This window comes from Carassius carassius, chromosome 16, assembly GCF_963082965.1.
Source record: "Carassius carassius chromosome 16, fCarCar2.1, whole genome shotgun sequence".
NCBI lineage: Eukaryota > Metazoa > Chordata > Actinopteri > Cypriniformes > Cyprinidae > Carassius > Carassius carassius.
In genome coordinates this window covers 8107009-8125606 of record NC_081770.1, presented here as the reverse complement: position 1 = coordinate 8125606, position 18598 = coordinate 8107009, and the positions used below count along the sequence as shown (strand labels likewise).

The 18598-nt window shown below is 38.8% G+C and overlaps 1 protein-coding gene and 1 long non-coding RNA gene across 2 annotated transcripts in view; both read right to left on the bottom strand.

Moving 5' to 3' along the window:
- Nucleotides 1–18598, bottom strand: part of LOC132159333 (SLAM family member 5-like) — a 110295-nt gene that overhangs the window by 9258 nt on the left and 82439 nt on the right. The window lies entirely within an intron of this gene.
- Nucleotides 9687–12345, bottom strand: LOC132160369 (uncharacterized). The gene is made up of 3 exons (XR_009437991.1): nucleotides 12057–12345; nucleotides 10129–10870; nucleotides 9687–9738 (listed from the first exon to the last, which is right to left on the bottom strand). It is a non-coding gene; the product is annotated as an uncharacterized LOC132160369 (long non-coding RNA).

Below are 18598 nucleotides of genomic sequence, written 5' to 3'. Positions count from 1 at the left end.
TTAACAAGCACAATCACTGAATCACACTCTCTCTCCAGTTGTGATGGCCGACTCTAGCCCTGTGTCTCTAGACAGGAGGACCACCAGCCCAGCACCACTGCACAAGATGGCCACCAGCCCAGCGCTACAGCACAAGTTGGCCGCCGGCCCAGAGCCACTGCACAAGATGGCCGCCGGACCAGCGCCTCTGCGCAAGATGGCCGTCATGAACTATCCTGTCATTGCCATGGAGGCCATTCAGGAACTTACCGCCTGCCCTGTCATGGCCATGGAGACCATCTACCATCTCATCAGGGCAACGGAGGCCACCCTTAACCTGTCCATGTTCTCTATCTCAGGCTTACCTAACCAGACTTGCTCTCCTGTGCCATCGATCCCACTGTGGTGGTCTTCTGCGCCACCCTGGTGGGCTTCTGTCTCGATTGCACGGCTGTGGTGGTCCTCTGCACTGCCCTGGTTGGCTTCTGTCTCGACCACACGGCTGTGGTGGTCTTCTGCGCCGCCCTGGTGGGCTTCTGTCTCGACCGCATGGCTGTGGTGGCCCTCTGCGCCACCCTGGTGGGCTTCTGTCTCGACCGCACAGCTGTGGTGGTCTTCTGCACTGCCCTGGTGGGCTTCTGTCTCAACCGCACGGCTGTTCTGGTCTTCTGCACCGCTCTGGTGAGCTTCTGTTTCGACCGCATGGCTCCAGTTCCACCTGCTCCACCCTGGTCCTCCGCCGATCCACCTCCCTCCCGGTCTCCCTTTGTTGTTGTTTTGTTTTATTTTTTCACTTCCTGTCTCTGTTTCCCTCTATGGACCTGGCCCTCCGTCCCTCCCCCTGGTCCACCTCCACTGGTCCACCTCCCTCCTGGTCTCCTTGTGTTGTTGTTTTTTTTTTTTCATTTCCTGTCTCAGTTTCCCTCTATGGACCAGTATCCTTTCTTCCATTCATTGCAAAGACACTTGAGCTAGTTGTGTTCAACCTACTCTGTATGTTTCTTGTACAGAACGACCTCCTGGACAGCAACCAATCTGGCTTCAAAAGCAGCCACTCAATTGAGACTGCCCTGCTCTCGGTTACTGAAGCCCTGTGACTGTCAAAGTCCGGCCCACATCTGGCACCCGTGGAAGGATGATCTGGCCCACATGCAGCGTGGAATGATGGCCCTTTGGCAGACCGCTCCTGTTTGCCAGATTTGAGCCACAAGCAGACCATGGCAATGCCAAATGTCAGCCAAGAGTAAATAAATTAACCAGATCTGGACCTTATCTGAGCCACAAAATCTGTGTATATATTAAATATGAAGTAATTTCAGCCTTAACAAGCCTGTTAACAAGCACAATCACTGAAGGAAAGAAGAGAACAGAAAAAGAGACAAGCAGAAACATAAGAACTACAACTGACTTCAGCCACAACCTTGGATGAAATCAACTGAAGATATAAGAAGACATTAAATCTCTGGAGATCTCACCAGAGGAGGATTAAATAACTCCACAAATAGCTTTACCAGCTTCACTTATTACTAACCAGACTTTATTTATGTTAGACATCTACAAAAGTTTTTATTGAGAATTAACAGAGGTTTAACTCTAATGTGTGTCACCATAACAGTGATTAGTGTTTCCATTAGTTGCGCTCCTAACTCTTATTCTATCTTTTGTCTTTTTTGGCTGCTATGACGGTGTGTTTGTTAAACAAATTTACGGCATCAAAGAAAGCTAAAGTGAATTGAGGCCAGGTGATGGCGGTTATCTGTTGATGGTTTTATAATCATCATGAAGGACACTGGTTTACTGATGATTTTCAATCTAAAGCCTCTGTTAATTCTCAATAAAAACTTGTGTAGATGTCTAACAGAAATAAAGTCAGTCTGGTTAGTAATAAATGAAGCTGGTAAAGCTGTTTGTGGAGTTGTTTGATCCTCCTCTGCTGAGATATTGAGAGATTTAATGTCTTCTTGTATCTTCAGTTGATTTCATCTAAGGTTGTGGCTGAAGTCACTTCTTTCCTTCTGTAATTCTGCTTGTTAACAGGCTTATTAAGGCTGAAATTACTTCATATTTAATATACACTGATTTTGTGGCTCAGATAAGGTCCAGTTCTGATTAATGTCTTCACTCTTGGTTGACATGTGGCATTGCTATGGCCTGCTTGTGGCTCAAATCTGGCATACAGGAGCGGTCCGCCCAAGGGCCATCATTCCACGCTGCATGTGGGCCAGTTCATCTTTCCATGGGTGCCAGATGTGGGCTGGATCTGGGCCGACACAATGTGGCTATGTGGGGATCTCTTGCTTCCGGTGTGCATTCGTTACAGAAGGACTCCATCATGCCAAGATCCAGCGGTGTGGGATTTCATATCCGTTCCCCAGTCACCATAGAGGAGCGGATGGGGAGACTTTCAAACTTAACCATCCTCCATCAAAAGGGGAGTGAGGTGGGTGGCTTGGCACAAATGTTCTGGACCATGGCGGTAGGAATGATGAGGCCCTGAAAGACTTTTTCAGCGCCTGTCTGCATAACCCTGTGCTGGAGTGGGAGATGAAGGAGCTGGAGATCCTGGAATTTTGGGGGTTCACCGTGTACCTACAACATCGGTCTCAGTGGGACCCCCCAGCCACGCCTCTCTCTCCAGTTGTGATGGCCGACTCTAGCCCTGTGTCTCTAGACAGGAGGACCACCAGCCCAGCACCACTGCACAAGATGGCCACCAGCCCAGCGCTACAGCACAAGTTGGCCGCCGGCCCAGAGCCACTGCACAAGATGGCCGCCGGACCAGCGCCTCTGCGCAAGATGGCCGTCATGAACTATCCTGTCATTGCCATGGAGGCCATTCAGGAACTTACCGCCTGCCCTGTCATGGCCATGGAGACCATCTACCATCTCATCAGGGCAACGGAGGCCACCCTTAACCTGTCCATGTTCTCTATCTCAGGCTTACCTAACCAGACTTGCTCTCCTGTGCCATCGATCCCACTGTGGTGGTCTTCTGCGCCACCCTGGTGGGCTTCTGTCTCGATTGCACGGCTGTGGTGGTCCTCTGCACTGCCCTGGTTGGCTTCTGTCTCGACCACACGGCTGTGGTGGTCTTCTGCGCCGCCCTGGTGGGCTTCTGTCTCGACCGCATGGCTGTGGTGGCCCTCTGCGCCACCCTGGTGGGCTTCTGTCTCGACCGCACAGCTGTGGTGGTCTTCTGCACTGCCCTGGTGGGCTTCTGTCTCAACCGCACGGCTGTTCTGGTCTTCTGCGCCGCTCTGGTGAGCTTCTGTTTCGACCGCATGGCTCCAGTTCCACCTGCTCCACCCTGGTCCTCCGCCGATCCACCTCCCTCCCGGTCTCCCTTTGTTGTTGTTTTGTTTTATTTTTTCACTTCCTGTCTCTGTTTCCCTCTATGGACCTGGCCCTCCGTCCCTCCCCCTGGTCCACCTCCACTGGTCCACCTCCCTCCTGGTCTCCTTGTGTTGTTGTTTTTTTTTTTTCACTTCCTGTCTCAGTTTCCCTCTATGGACCAACCCTCCGTCCCTCCCCCTTATCCTCCACCAGTCCACCTCTCTCCTGGTCTCTGTGTTCCTTGGTTTGTTCTTTGTGTTCGGTGGAGCATCTGGTACCTGCTCCTTAGAGGAGGGGGTAATGTCACAGTGTCTGGTCTGTGTTTCCTGGGTGTCCACTAGTGGTCTCATTGCCCCATAGTCACCCCACTGCAGGCACTACATTTCCCACAAGCCTTTGTCCCATTCCTTACTATTAATTGCACACCTGTATTCCACTCAGCTGTCTCCACTCTCTTTGTTATCACCTGTCCATATATACCAGCCTGTCTCATTCTGTTTTCATGGAGTCCTTGTTTTCTGTCACCCGGCTTTCTCGTGTTCCCTGTGTTTTTCTTGGTTCTTGTTTCCTTGTTTTGGACTGATTTATGGTTATGACCTCTTGCCTGTCTTTGGATATTGATTTTTGTATTACCCATTAAAACACTGCAATTGGATCTCTCGTTTCCGGTGTGCATTCGTTACAGAAGTAGAAGAAAATAGTCTGAGGATGCACTACTACATTATGAACTAAATTTCATTGTAAAACTGAATTAAAGTTTTGTAATTTTTAAATTGTTGTGTATATTTATCCAGTTCTTAACATTAAAAACAGTTAAAATTAAAATCTGTCTGCCATATCATGTTTCTGAGTCAAACTGAAAGAAGCTGTTATCTGTTGTTCAGAAATGTGGTTTGATCTGTCGGGTGGACTAACATCTTGTAGATGAGAGTACATATTCAGACCACATGTGTTTAACTTTTAGTTGAAGGGTATCTTGTTGTCCTGCTGTATTTAAAAGCTTTTAACCTGTTTCAATGTAAAAAAAAAAAAAAAACGGGGAACTGTGTCTGACACAAACACTGCAGGTAGGGTGCTTTAAAATATGTTGTGTTTGAGTGAGTCCACTAAATGCATGAACCAAAGACCCTGAATTCTTTCCTATCATTCTGGGAGATTCAAATTGTAAATTAAAAATAAAAAGCAATACATTAACCCTTTGAGCGGTACGGTCCCACATATGGGATTCTTATTTCCATGCCCCTGGGAGTATGGTCCCACATATGTGGTTTAGAACTGCGTTTTCGCAAGTTAGCTGGCGCTGAGCCAGAGAGAGATGTGCACTGCTCTTGTCATATTATCATAACTATACAGTTTTCTTAACCACATAATGCCATCACACATTACAAATCATGATCAAGATAATTTTGAAACAAACTTATTTACACATATTTGTGAATCAGAATATCAGATTGTTCGTGACCTGGTAACCAGCAGCTATTGCCTGAACTATGCTAAACTGTTACTCTCCAAACATGATGCAATAATTCAACAAGCAAATAAATGTATCTTGTTCAAATCTGAGTTTTTGTCCAAACTAGCATGATGTGCTAGACACAGTGTTGAAACTGTATATATATACACAATTATTGGCACCCCTAACAATTCCGCTGAAAATTTTAATTGATTTTTTAATATATATATTTTTCTGTAGTTGCTAAAGTTGGTCAGGGTATCTAGGAACTTTTAATTAGTAATTCATGACCTGGGGTATAAATATGACGTGACACAGAGGCCTAATTCTCTTACCCATTTGTCAACATGGCAAAGACAAGAGAACACACCATTTAAGTAAGGCTGATGTGTGTCGACCTTCATAAGTCAGGCAATGGCTACAAGAAAATAGCCACTCGCCTTAACTTGCCCGTATCTACAGTCAGATTCAGAGGAATCATTAAGAAGTTTAAAACAACTGGAACAGTGACAAACAAGGCTGGAAGAGGTCCCAAGTTTATCTTGCCACAACGCACAGTGGTAAGAGAAGTAAAAAAAAAAATCCTAAGCTCACTGTCACAGAATTGCATCAAAGAGTGGCATCTTGGGGTCACAAAGTCTCCAAAACAACCATCAGACGCTCTCCACATGCCAACAAGCTGTTTAGGAGGCATGCAAGGAAAAGGCCTTTTCTCACTAACACTCACAAACGTAAATGTCTGGAGTTTGCTAAGCGGCACTGGGACTTCAACTGGGATCCTGTGCTTTGTTCAGATGAGACTAAGATTGAGCTTTTTGGCAACAAACACTCTAAGTGGGTCTGGCGAAAAACAAAAGATGAGTATGCCTAAAAGCACCTCATGCCCACAGTGAAGTATGGTGGAGGATCTGTGATGCTGTGGGGCTGTTTCTCTTCCAAAGGCCCTGGGAACCTTGTTAGGGTGCATGGCATTATGAACGCTTTGAACTACCAGGACATTTTAAATAAAAACCTGATGGCCTCTGCCAGAAAGCTGAAGATGGGTCGTCACTGGGTCTTTCAGCAGGATAATGATCCAAAACATGTGGCAAAATCTACAGAAAAATGGTTCAGCAGTCACAAACTCAAGGTCCTCCCATGGCCATCTCAGACCCCAGACCCAATCGAAAACCTGTGGGGCGAGCTAAAGAGGAGAGTGCATAAGAGAGGACCCAGGACACTGAATGATCTAGAAAGATTGTGCAAAGAAGAATGGTCTAAGATCCCTCTCTCTGTGTTCTCCAATCTTGTGAAATGTTATAGGAGGAGATTAAGGGCTGTCTTGTTGGCAAAAGGGGGTTGTACAAAGTATTAACATAAGGGGTGCCAATAATTGTGGGACACATGATTTCAAGGTTTTTTTTTCTTAAATGTGTGATTTTTCTTTTACCACCAAAGTAATGTACTTAAATAAAAGGTTGGATTTTTCTCTTTTTTTGCATTTGGGTTCTATGTTGTTTAAAAAAAAAAGGAGAATTCTTAGAAGTCCACGACCACATCTTAAACAGGGGTACCAATAATTGTGGAGGGCACTGTATGTATATATATATATACAGGTCCTTCTAAAAAAAATTAGCATATTGTGATAAAAGTTCATTATTTTCCATAATAAAATGATAAAAATTAATCTTTCATATATTTCAGATTCATTGCACACCAACTGAAATATTTCAGGTCTTTTATTGTTTTAATACTGATGATTTTGGCATACAGCTCATGAAAACCCAAAATTTCTATCTCAAAAAATTAGCATTGATTTTTTTAGAAGGACCTATATATATATATATATATATATATATATATATATATATATATATATATATATATATATTGTAGGGACCCTGTCGAACAGACAAATAAACCTGTGATTCTGTTAAAACTCTACATTCCAAAGACATCTAAAGCTACTCCTCGTAACCATTTAGCAAGTTGTAAAATTGATCAAAGGGATTAACCAAGGCACCCAATTGTCTCAAGAGACATCTAAAGCAGTGATAACACCAAGAATGGTGGTAATCCAAAAATCGAAAAACCGGTTGTTTAGAACCATGCCAGCAAATGGTTTATTGTCCCCTGCTGACCCGGCTTCATTTTTCACAGGAGGATCAATAATGTTTAACTGAGCAACAGAACAAAGAACATTGGATCTGGAAAGGTTCCAGTGACAAACACCTCAGAACTGTCCCCACTTTCCCCCTCCTTTGTAAAATGTTTTCCCAGAAAAATGTGCGCTTTTCATTTGTACAAACAAAAGATCTACAATCTAAAAGAGTTCAAAAGACAATAATTTAAAAGTATGAAAGGGCAACTATATTCACAAATAATATGTGTTATGTATTTGTCACAAATTGGTCAGGCTCATCACCAATCCAATCACAGTGCACCCCATCTCCTGAGTTCTAATCACTGGCACCTGTTGGTAATCCAGACACCCATTAACCACCACATATAAGCACACAACTCAGTCACACAAGTTGTCTGATCTCGTGAATACACAGTGGAATCCACCTCTGATCTAGTTAGCTTTGACTCATTGACTTACTAGTCTACTTCCCTTCTCTCCAGCGAAAATCTCCTCAGATCATCCAAGTATTTCTCCAGAGTCTACACTAAGGTGTGTGCCCCATCACTCTATCTGTCAGCCTGTTGAGTCGCCTATAATAGGATAAGATTGTCAGTCTCCCACTCCATCTCAAGTCTCCTTTATGGATCTGCTCACCTTTCATCTCCCCTTCGTTCGCATTGCTCTTCTGTGTCAACAAACCTGAGTTTACTAACCTTCTGTCTCCAAGTCCGCTTGTTACAGTGTTATATGCTTGACGTGTTTCATGTAATCAGTGCAACTTTAACCCATGTTTTATAACCCCTTCTAGCAGATAATGCTATTAAATTTAAGATATGGAAAGTTTAGTGTAGAATGAAAGCTCTTTTTTATTTGCACTGCTTTGGTTTGAATGAAATGGGGAAATCTGGACTTGTATGCAGGTTAAGAAACTTCATAGTAGTTATTTACAAAACCTGCAAATTCACTTCCACAGTGAATTAAACCGTGTTTTAATGTATGCACGGGAAAGGAACTGTATGGGCTGTGGCTAAGCCCTGCAACAGTGTCTGAATGGCATAGTCACCTCTGGGAGGGACCAAATCGGCTTGCTTTAAAACCAAATGGCACGAACGGATTCTTCGCTTGTTTTGCTTCTGCACCCCCTTGGGCTTTTATCCTTCGTGCTCACGCGCTGTACCATCGAGTGATCCAGTCATCCAGAACTCAAATACTCCGTTAAAACCTCATTGACTGCCAAAAAGTCTAAAGCCGAGCAACGAAACTCCCAGAGCTTCACCATTTGTAGCTAAGGCAACTGACTTCAGCAGATACAAGGCAAACCCCTTTCATCACCACGTGAAAACTAAAGATGTCTTCCAGATGACTGATCTGAAACCAATCCGAGGCACGGAATTACCTGAGACGAGGCAACAAGTGGATCTCCAACTCTTCTGAACACTGCTTTTCAGGGCAAATGCAATTATTACAAACAAATCTTCATTCCTTGGTGAAATGGATGCAAATTGATCATAAGCAGCAAGCACGTCCTTCAGATGAGATGTTAAACCGAGGTCCTGACTCTCTGTGGTCAGTAAAAACATCCTGGCTAAACTTGCCCATTGACCTCTAACCATCATGGCCTCTTAACAATCCCCATATTTGCTAATTGGCTTCATCACTCTGTCTCCTCTCCCCCAGTAAGCTGGTGTGTGGTGGGCGTTCTGGCGCAATATGGCTGCCGTCGCATCATCCAGGTGGATGCTGCACACTGGTGGTGGATGAGGAGATACCCCCTGACAATGTAAAGTGCTTTGAGTGCCTAGAAAAGCGCTATATAAATGTAAAGTATTATTTTTATTATTATTAAAAGAAAAAGGCTATAAATTCATTACAATATTCTCAGGTCATGATTGGTATAACACAGAGCAAATTTGGTCTGAATATGCTAACGCATTGCGGAAATATAGTCTTGTGTCCATTTTGGCACAGTTTTCATTCATTTTGTTGATGTGCTTTAAAAAGGTTTGGTCTGTTAAAAATCTTTTAATAGCTTTTCAACAGCATGGTCTGAAGATAAGACCATATTGGTGAAAATCATTTGGTGGGGGGGGGGGCTTGTTATTCTTAAGAAATAAATCTCATTTTAAGTTTTTGTCTTTGAAATCATTGATTCCACTCATTGCTAGTTTTACTGAACACATTTTATTTGACACAGTTTTCACATTGACAGACAGATGATTGATCCTAGCAGATGCAGCCATGAATCAATTAAATCTATACAACCCGCTAGAAAGGTGAAAATGTATTAATATTATCATCAATATATATGTTGTGTGCATCTCAGTCTTCAAAATCTCAACCCCAATTCACTGCCATAATAAAGCTTGGAAGAGCTAGGACATGTTTAATATAGACTGTATTCATCTGAAAAAAGAAAGTCATATACATACTGAAGAAATGAGGTCTGGGCAGCATTTCTCCTTTTTGTTAGTAACTCCCCAAAACTGATGAAAACTTACCACTGCACATTAACATGATACAATAACTATCACAACAGTGAATCGATAATCATCAAATGTATTCTTTAAATGATTTTAAGGCATTGTCAGACAAAGAAAAGGGATCTTTATGAAAGAGGATGTGATATAGACAAGAATAGCTGTTCTACTAGCGCCCCTATTGATGGAAATAAGTACTGAAACTTGCACTGGTATCAAGGCATGAGTAAATAAGGTTGTGAAAATATATGGACATGTATTTTCTCATACTGTGTGTGTGTGTGTGTGTGTATGTTAATATTAATACAACAGACCCGAATTCATAGTTCATCACAGGAGATTCTTATGCTAACAGAAATATAGTCTACTACTTGATCCTCCTCTTCAAATTTCTGAAAATAACATAATATATAATCAAATATTTTAAATAAAGAACAAAAGTAAAATAAATAATAAAGCTGAATGAAAAAAAGTAACGTCTAGCCTAAATAACAGAAATATGGCCAATAATATATCAAGAACAAGAGTGAAGTGAATAATTTTCTCAACGAATTTGTGTCATAGCAGTTTGATTCAGTGTCTTCTCCTTTTAAATATCTATATTAATTTCTTAATGTATTATTTTCTGCTTTAGAACATTTCATTTTATTCAGTTATTCCAATATTCTAGTGTTTTCTCAGTAGCTTTACAAATGCACTCTAGTTTAAAATATGAAAGTAACTTAATCTAAATCCTTTTATCTTTAGACTCACAATAAAAAATAAAATAAAAACTAACTTACTCTTGTATGCCTGCAATACACAATTAACAGTAAATTGGCTTCTTTTGGAACTATTAGAGAAAGAAAATATATGTTAGTCTTTTATAATACTATGTGATAAATAATTATACAGAGAAAAGTGCACACTGATCTTCATCTGACTCTGCTGAAATGATAGAGACATAATATAGTTTGAAATAAATAATCTTACCAATGCATGTGCATTTCTTTCGTAGAACATTGTCTCATTTATCATAATGACATGAGTGATCTCGTCTTCACAAATCTGAACTGTTTAAACGAGTAATTTACAATGTGTTATTTTAGCACTTCCAAAGTTGATCAGTATCATTTATGCACACAATTAATTAGATATATTTAATATTGCAATTTTAAAAAAGTGCATTAACATACAGTATGTATCACATAGTTACTTTTCAACAAATACTAGCAGAGTGTAAAAAAAAAAAAAAAAAAAAAAAAAAACAGAATTAGCTTTGCATGTGACAAGACCGTTAATCAGGGCAGATCATTGCAAAAAACACTAACCGCACACATTATTTGGAAACGAAATGTTGTTACATTCATGAATTACAGTATATTAAATTACAGTATGATCAGTTGATACAAATGAATAGGAAACACTTGCCTTCTTCATCAGCTTTTCTACATTTCCAGCAGATGCAGAAGATCCCAAATCCAGCGACAATCAACAGAAATTCAGCAACGCAAACAGAGATCAACACTGTCAAAGAAGCTGAGTCTGGGGAATGTATAGGAGAGGAAAAGAGAGATATCCATGTAAGTTATTGCGTCTGAGCTACAAAAATAGACAGAAATCAGCTCAATTAATACATGTTCAATATCACGCTATTAGCAGTGTGATATGGCTGTCTATCAGCACGGCTGATTTGGCCATAGTAATCATAGAGTGCTGATATACTTGTACAACCATGTTGCACTGCTGATGACAGTATATTTATACCACAGTTCGATGGCAGACGTGTTTAAATAAAAAAAAGAGACAACGGAGCATCTTTGAAAACCCTCTTTTGTGTAGAATTACTTCCTTCCACCACAGATTAAAATCTAAGTTAGACAGTTTAACAGCTGATTCCAAGCCTCTGTTACTATTTCTAAAACATCACTTCTGAACTATCAACGAAAAAACATTAAACTAGTTGCTTCATTGAAAGCTTATTGTATTAGTGTATTAAAAGCTCACAATATTATGTAGAGTATTATAAGAGAGATAGACTGAACAAGTCTGAATACCTGCATCTGATACAGCAATCATTCTTCATCTCTATCTCATATTCACAATAAAACATTAGTTTGAATATCTGCTGAGGAAAGCAATATCTTTGTCGTACTATCCTTACATTTGTTAAGGGTGATTTCCAAAGACCAAACTGCTCAGTGCATTTGTTGGCTGCGTCTTACAAGGTGTTGTTGAGAGTAAAAAAAAGACCTTGTTTACAACCCTGTTTCAGTCTCTTTTCGATATACAAGTATTTACTGCTGACTCACTCATAAAAACTCTCTTGTCTCTATCTAATGGCAGAATCATTTCACTAAAAGCACCATCATCACCAAAACAAATTCGATCTAAATTCCAAAAGATCTGTCTGAGCTAAGCACGCTCTTGTCAGCTTCATGATTTCTGAATGGCCACTGATGCCCTGGAGCCCACATATTCCAAACCACTGAATAAAATTTTCATAAAGATGTATTGAAATATACATTTTGAAATTACATTATTTAAAAGTATATAGTGGATTTGGGCATCTGCCATGACACTTGCTGTGGGAAGTGGAGTTATATAAATGGTGAAATGGCTGGAGTTCTGTTATCACTAGCATATCGGATCGCTGGAGAAGTCTAGCAGCCAATCAGATTCAAGGACTAGAAATAACTTTGTACAAACGCTAGTATCACTACTGTCCTACCTGCACATGGCTGACAGAGTTTGCTGATTTCCAGATGTCTGGTCTGGTGGCTGATGGGATTGTTGATCACACAGCTGTAGCTGTTTTTATCCTGATATTCCACCTCCAGAGGTAGAGAGAGACTGATGCTGAGATCAAACACACTGATGCTGGACAATAAACTGTTTCCTTTGTACCAGGAGAGAGTCACATGACCCACATTCACCACTGAACACACCAGTGGACAAGATGATGATAATGATCCTGATGATGAAGAAGAACAGTCTCTGGTAATGTTAGGAACAGACAGACGACCTGAAAACATGAGAGAATAAACTAAAACAGGATACATTTACACAACTTTATTTTCATTTCAGTGTTGAATGACTGCTTATATGATGTCACCTCAAACTATAAAATCAAGAATATAACAGGCAGAACAAATGATTTCTGCTCACCATAGACAGAAACACTGAATGTTTTGGATGTCAGTTTTGCTCCACTTATCTGTAGTTCATAGACTCCAGCATGTTGAGTTGTGATGTTTATGATGGTCAGAGATCCAGTTTGATTGTCCAGCTTCAGTCTGTCTCTGAATATCCCATCAGGAACATCATACATAGAGAAGATGTTTCTCTCTTCTGATTTCAGCTATGAGAGAACTACCAACTCCAAATGTCCACAGTATGTCATTGTTTTCAGGTATTTCAGTAACATCAGTGTTCAGAGTGACAGAATCTCCCTTTATCAATGACACCTCAAACACACCTGATGAACATATATTTTACACAGATATTAAGGTAATTATAAGTATATGACACTATAATTAAAAAGCAACACATATTCTATTTCCTTTTTTTTGACTGCCAGACATATACTTTCTGTCTGATACTGTATAAGTACTTTAGCTCTTGCAGATAAATAACAAAATGCTTTTATATACTTTTACTACTAAAGACAGAATATTAGTATGAAGCAGAGATATGAAACACCGCAGCAACACTTTCAGATTTCCATAAAATATATTTATAGTGTCAAATAATGAAGTACTATCACAGTATAATTTATGAAAAAGGATAGATAACAAGGGCTGGTTGCTCTTCTGTCCCCGTGTTGACAGGAATTGGGAATAAGTGCAGAGGAAGAGGCACTTCCTTCAGCCTGAGGCTTATTCATTACACTGTTTTTAGACAATAGTTAGACAATTGTTAAAATTACAAATGACTTGCTTCTTGTGTCAGATTAAGGCTGGATCTCATTGTTAGTTTTACTTGACCTTGCTGTAAGACGGTCTAGATCCTATCTGTCCAATCATTACAACTTTATTTAAATGGGGAGTCATCTCAGTTATCACCAGTAAAATATGGAGTGCCACAAGGATCTGTCCTAGGTCCTCTGCTATTTTCAATATACATGTTGCCCCTTGGTAACACGGGATCCACTTTTATGCTGTTGATACCCAAATATTTCTCAACAAGACCAGATAAATTATCTAAGCTAACATAGTGTGTTACAAACATATTTCTCATATTTATATAAAATATATTCTCATATTAAATTCGGATACGACAGAGATATTACTTATTGGACCAAAAAAAAAAAAAAAAAAACAGTACCCAGAGTCTCTTGGATTACAGTTTGCAACTAGAAGGATGTACTGATACTTCCTCTACAGTCAAAAATCTGGGCGTTTTATTAGACAGCAACTTCCCCTTTCCCATGTAACAAAAACCGCATTCTTCCATCTTAGAAACAGGCAATTTATGAAACATAAAGCATATGTTTTTCTGATTACATTTTTTAATACATTTTTCTTTAAATGATTTAACTGACAGTCACTACTTATAAGCAACTACTAAGTATCGTAGAAACTTAACCCTTGTGTTATGTTGCGGGTCAATTTGACCCGTTTAGATTTTCTAGTTGTTGGAAATACTGGTTAACCTATGTTTTTTTCTTGCTATTTTGTGACTTTTTCTCATTTATCATCATGAACATGCATGCAAAGCTTAACATGCTGGTGTCTTTTGACATATACAAACAAAATTACTGTTACGTTCGTGATGTTCACGGGTCAATTTGACCCGCATATTTTAACTGTACTGACACAAAATAATACAATTTCTTGGTTATATCTTATTTTATTTTTTTTTATACTTAATGAAGCTAAAAAAAAATTGGATTTTCACACTTATTTCAATACAGAAAAATATTTTGCCAGCCACAGATGGTAAAAATTACTTATCATTTATTTGTTCAAGCTACCTGAAATAATATTAAACATTTTTTTTTTTCTTCATATTTTGTGACTTTTTCTCATTTATTATCATGGACATGCATGCAAAGTTACAACATGCTGTTTTTTTTTTTTTTTTTTACATATACAAGCAAAATTACTATTACGTTTGTGATGTTCGCAGGTCAATTTGACCCTCATAGGCAGCTATTCGAAAGAAACTGTACAGACACAAAATAAAAACATTTATTTCATGTATGTCAGGCATCAACTCCAGTTCTAAAGTGTAAGTGTATCTAAAAGTGCTCTGACCCTAACCAAACACACTTCAAAAAGCTAAATCATGGTGTTCAAAATTAATGGAAAATTACAAATGACAAACCTGAGCTACCCAGAGAGATTCTGAACATGGAGGGCAGAAACGTGCATCTGGAGTCAGACCCACAGAAAATGAAGGATGGCACACAGATGATAGGAAAAAACAGAAGAGATGTGAGGTGTGCCCATCCAAGCACGACAGAAAAACCAGCACCATGTGTGTGAAATGCAAGAAACTCACATGCCAAAAGCACACACTTGCTGTGCACTCATGTCAGAAGTAAATTCTTGACTTTATGAAATTAGTTTACAAAACAGCCAACTTCAGAAAAGTAAATATTTTCATTATACAGCTACATTTAGTTGTTCAGTTATGATGTTCTAAGAAGGATAAAAAATAAAAAAAAATATATATATGCAAAACAAGTCAGCATACTGTTTATTTTCAAATTTTGTCAAAACAAAACAGTTTTAAAAAAAATGGTTAAAAAACATTTTCATTAAATTATACCATCAGATATATTTTTGGGGGAATATTTGACAAATGTTGATAATAAAAGTTTACAGTTTGTACCTGAATCTTTGTTTTTCATAGTGTGATTTTTGAAGAATTGTATTGAATCCAATTAGGGTCAATTTGATCCGCTCCATAAAGGGTGTACACAGAAATCGAACGGTGCACAAGGGTTAATTTTCTGTAAAGTTGATTTGCCACTATTTGTATCTTGAAAAGCACTATGCAAATGTACTTGAACTGAATTGAATAGACAGAGATCAGACCAACAAATAAACATTAATATCACTACTTCCATACCTGCACATGTGTGACAGAGTTGAGTGATGTTGAGATGTGTGGTCTGGTTTGTTATGGGATTGTTGATCACACAGCTGTAGCTGTTTTTCTCCTGATATTCCACCTCCAGAGGTAGAGAGAGACTGATGCTGAGATCAGACACACTGATGCTGGACAATAAACTGTTTCCTTTGAACCAGGTGAGAGTCAGATGACTCACATTCAGCACTGAACACAACAATGAACAATTCTGCTGTGATGAAGATGATGATGATGAAGAACAGTCTCTGGTAATGTTAGGAACAGGCAGATGTGCTGCAAAACATGAGAGAATACACTGAAATGTGGATAAATCTAAACAACTTTATTTTCATTTCAGTGCTGTGTGAACGTTTATATGATGCCATCTCAAACTGTAAAACAAGAATATGTAACAGGCAGAACAAATTATCTCTGCTCACCATAGACAGAAACACCAAATTTTTTTGATGTCAGTTTTGCTCCACTTATCTGTAGTTCATAGAGTCCAGCATGTTGCGTTGTGATGTTCATGATGGTCAGAGATCCAGTTTGATTGTCCAGTTTCAGTCTGTCTTTGAATATCCCATCAGGAACATTATCATATTTGTAAATGATTTGTTTCTCCCGACTGATTTCAGCTATGAGAGACATTTCAGCTCCAAATTTCCACAGTATGTCATCGTCTTCAAGTATTTCAGTAAGATTAGTGTTTAGTGTGACAGAATCTCCCTCCATCACTGACTCACCATACACACCTGGGAAATAAAAGAGATTTTTTTTCAAAGACAATTACAAAGGCAGGCTACTGTAATTAAAAATCAACACATATTCCATTTCCTTATTTTCTATTTATTTTTTGACTGACAAGCAGAACATTTTTTGTCTGATATACAGTAAGTATACAGTCTTTAAAAACTGATACTGTAAACTGCTTACCACTACCAATAAAGAGATATTATTAGTACCAAGCAAAAAAGAGAAAACATTGCAGCAGCACATAGAGATTACCTATGAATATATTTAGCAGCATATTTTAAGAAAAAGGACAGATAACCAGCCCCCACAGGACACATAATAAAATCACTTTAATTGAGTAATTAAAGTAACACATTACTTTGAAATGTACAGCGAAGTTTTACTTTTTCAAATAAGGAAAGCAACCAACTTTATTTTCATGTTAATTAATTGATGGATCTTCTGCCCAAGTGTTGAGATAACTTAACATAAAGTATGAAAGTGCCTTTACAAATGCCCAAAATATAACTTTTGTGTTTTATTTGTGTTTTTTTTATTTATTTATTTTTAGGAAAAATAAATAAGCAAGCCCAGCCCACATGAAAAAAAGTTACACAAAAGTAACGTTAACCATTACTTTCCATACAAACTAACACAATTAGTTACTTTTTTTATAGAGAGAAACACTATATACTATATACTTTCCCTGCAGCTGTAACAACCCATTTGGGCTTAATCCTTATGGTGCAATGCATCGTTAATATTTAATTTTCTTTAAAGTTATCTGTTGTAGAGTGGAATCAATGTGCAACATTTACTAAACAAATGCATTATTACAGACTGATTTTTTTTTTTTTTATGTTTAAAAACATTTAAAATTGTATATTATTTTTTGGTACCTAAAGTAGACTGCCTCACTGACAGTTTTTGTACCTTTTCTACTTTATTACTCTGATATTTAAAAAAAAAAAATAATAATAATAATCAACCATATAATTAAACAAAAAGTTTAGCTTACCAATCAGATTCCACCAGCACAAAAATAACAAAACAGACATTTTATTCAATAGCTTATCTAAAAGCATTTCTAAAACTGCTACTGTTGAAAACTGCAGAGCTGTCAATGTGAATCCTCCCCACTCAGAGCACAGGATGAGCTCCCCCTGCTGCCTTCACTAACAACTCTTCCAGCAGCAACAGACTGTAAAAAACACATGAAAATAATCTTATACTTTAGCTTGCAGTTTGTGGTTGGATGTATTGTTAAAAAACAGTAAATGGTAAGTCGTGGCCTAATGGTTAGAGAGTCGGACTCCCAATCGAAAGGTTGTGAGTTCGAGTCCCGGGCCGGCAGGAATTGTGGGTGGGGGGAGTGCATGTACAGTTCTCTCTCCACCTTCAATACCACGACTTAGGTGCCCTTGAGCAAGGCATCGAACCCCCAACTGCTCCCCGGGCGCCGCAGCATAAATGGCTGCCCACTGCTCCGGGTGTGTGTTCACAGTTTGTGTTCACTGCTCTGTGTGTGTGCACTTTGGATGGGTTAAATTCAGAGCATGAATTCTGAGTATGGGTCACCATACTTGGCTGAATGTCACTTCACTTTCACTAAAATAAAAATCCAAATACAACATTTAAAGACTCAAATTTTGCGCAGCACCCTTGTGTTTTTATTAATTTATTTTTTCATTTTATTTTTTTTACCAGTTGATCTTTTATTTTGTTAGAAAACTATAGTTTCATTGAAAGCATGTTTTAGTAATGTCTATTACAAGATACAAAAAAAAGATACAAAATACAAGATATTTGTACATTTGTGCAGTGAAAATGTGTTGAACAGTTTGGGAATGGAACCTGCAACAGAAACTGTGCCGGTGCATGTGACCACCTTTCTTGATATTGGTCGACTGCCAAAAGGTGGCACTAAATATGACAAGAGACAGTCGCCTTGATTTTTTTTTTTTACACAGGAAAAACCCTGCCTTGAATGAAATGCACGTAACATTTCAAGAAAAAAATTTCTTTTAATTCTGTTAAAATGTTAGAACCAACAGCCTCGTGCATATAGCGTGGTTGTGCTGTGGGTGATCCTTGAAAGTGTCCCAGCTCTAGGTCTGATGCCATCCCCTCCTCTCTCTCCCACTTGTGCGCTTTCTGTACTGTCCTGTATAAATAAAAACAAAATCACCAAAAATAAATACAACTATGATATTTTGAAACTTCTTTAAAGCTGCAGTCGGTAACTTTTGACGCTCTAGCGGTTAATAAACAGGGCCCGGTTCCCCAAAACGTTCTTATCGAACTTAAGTAGTTCTTAACCTACACTCACAGAAATATTTCACCCAAAATTTAAGATTTATGTAATTTTATTACATAACAAATTCCCATTTATATTTTTTTCATAATTTTAACACAAATCTACCAAATAAACTTTATACGATTTATTTTCATTAGGATAAT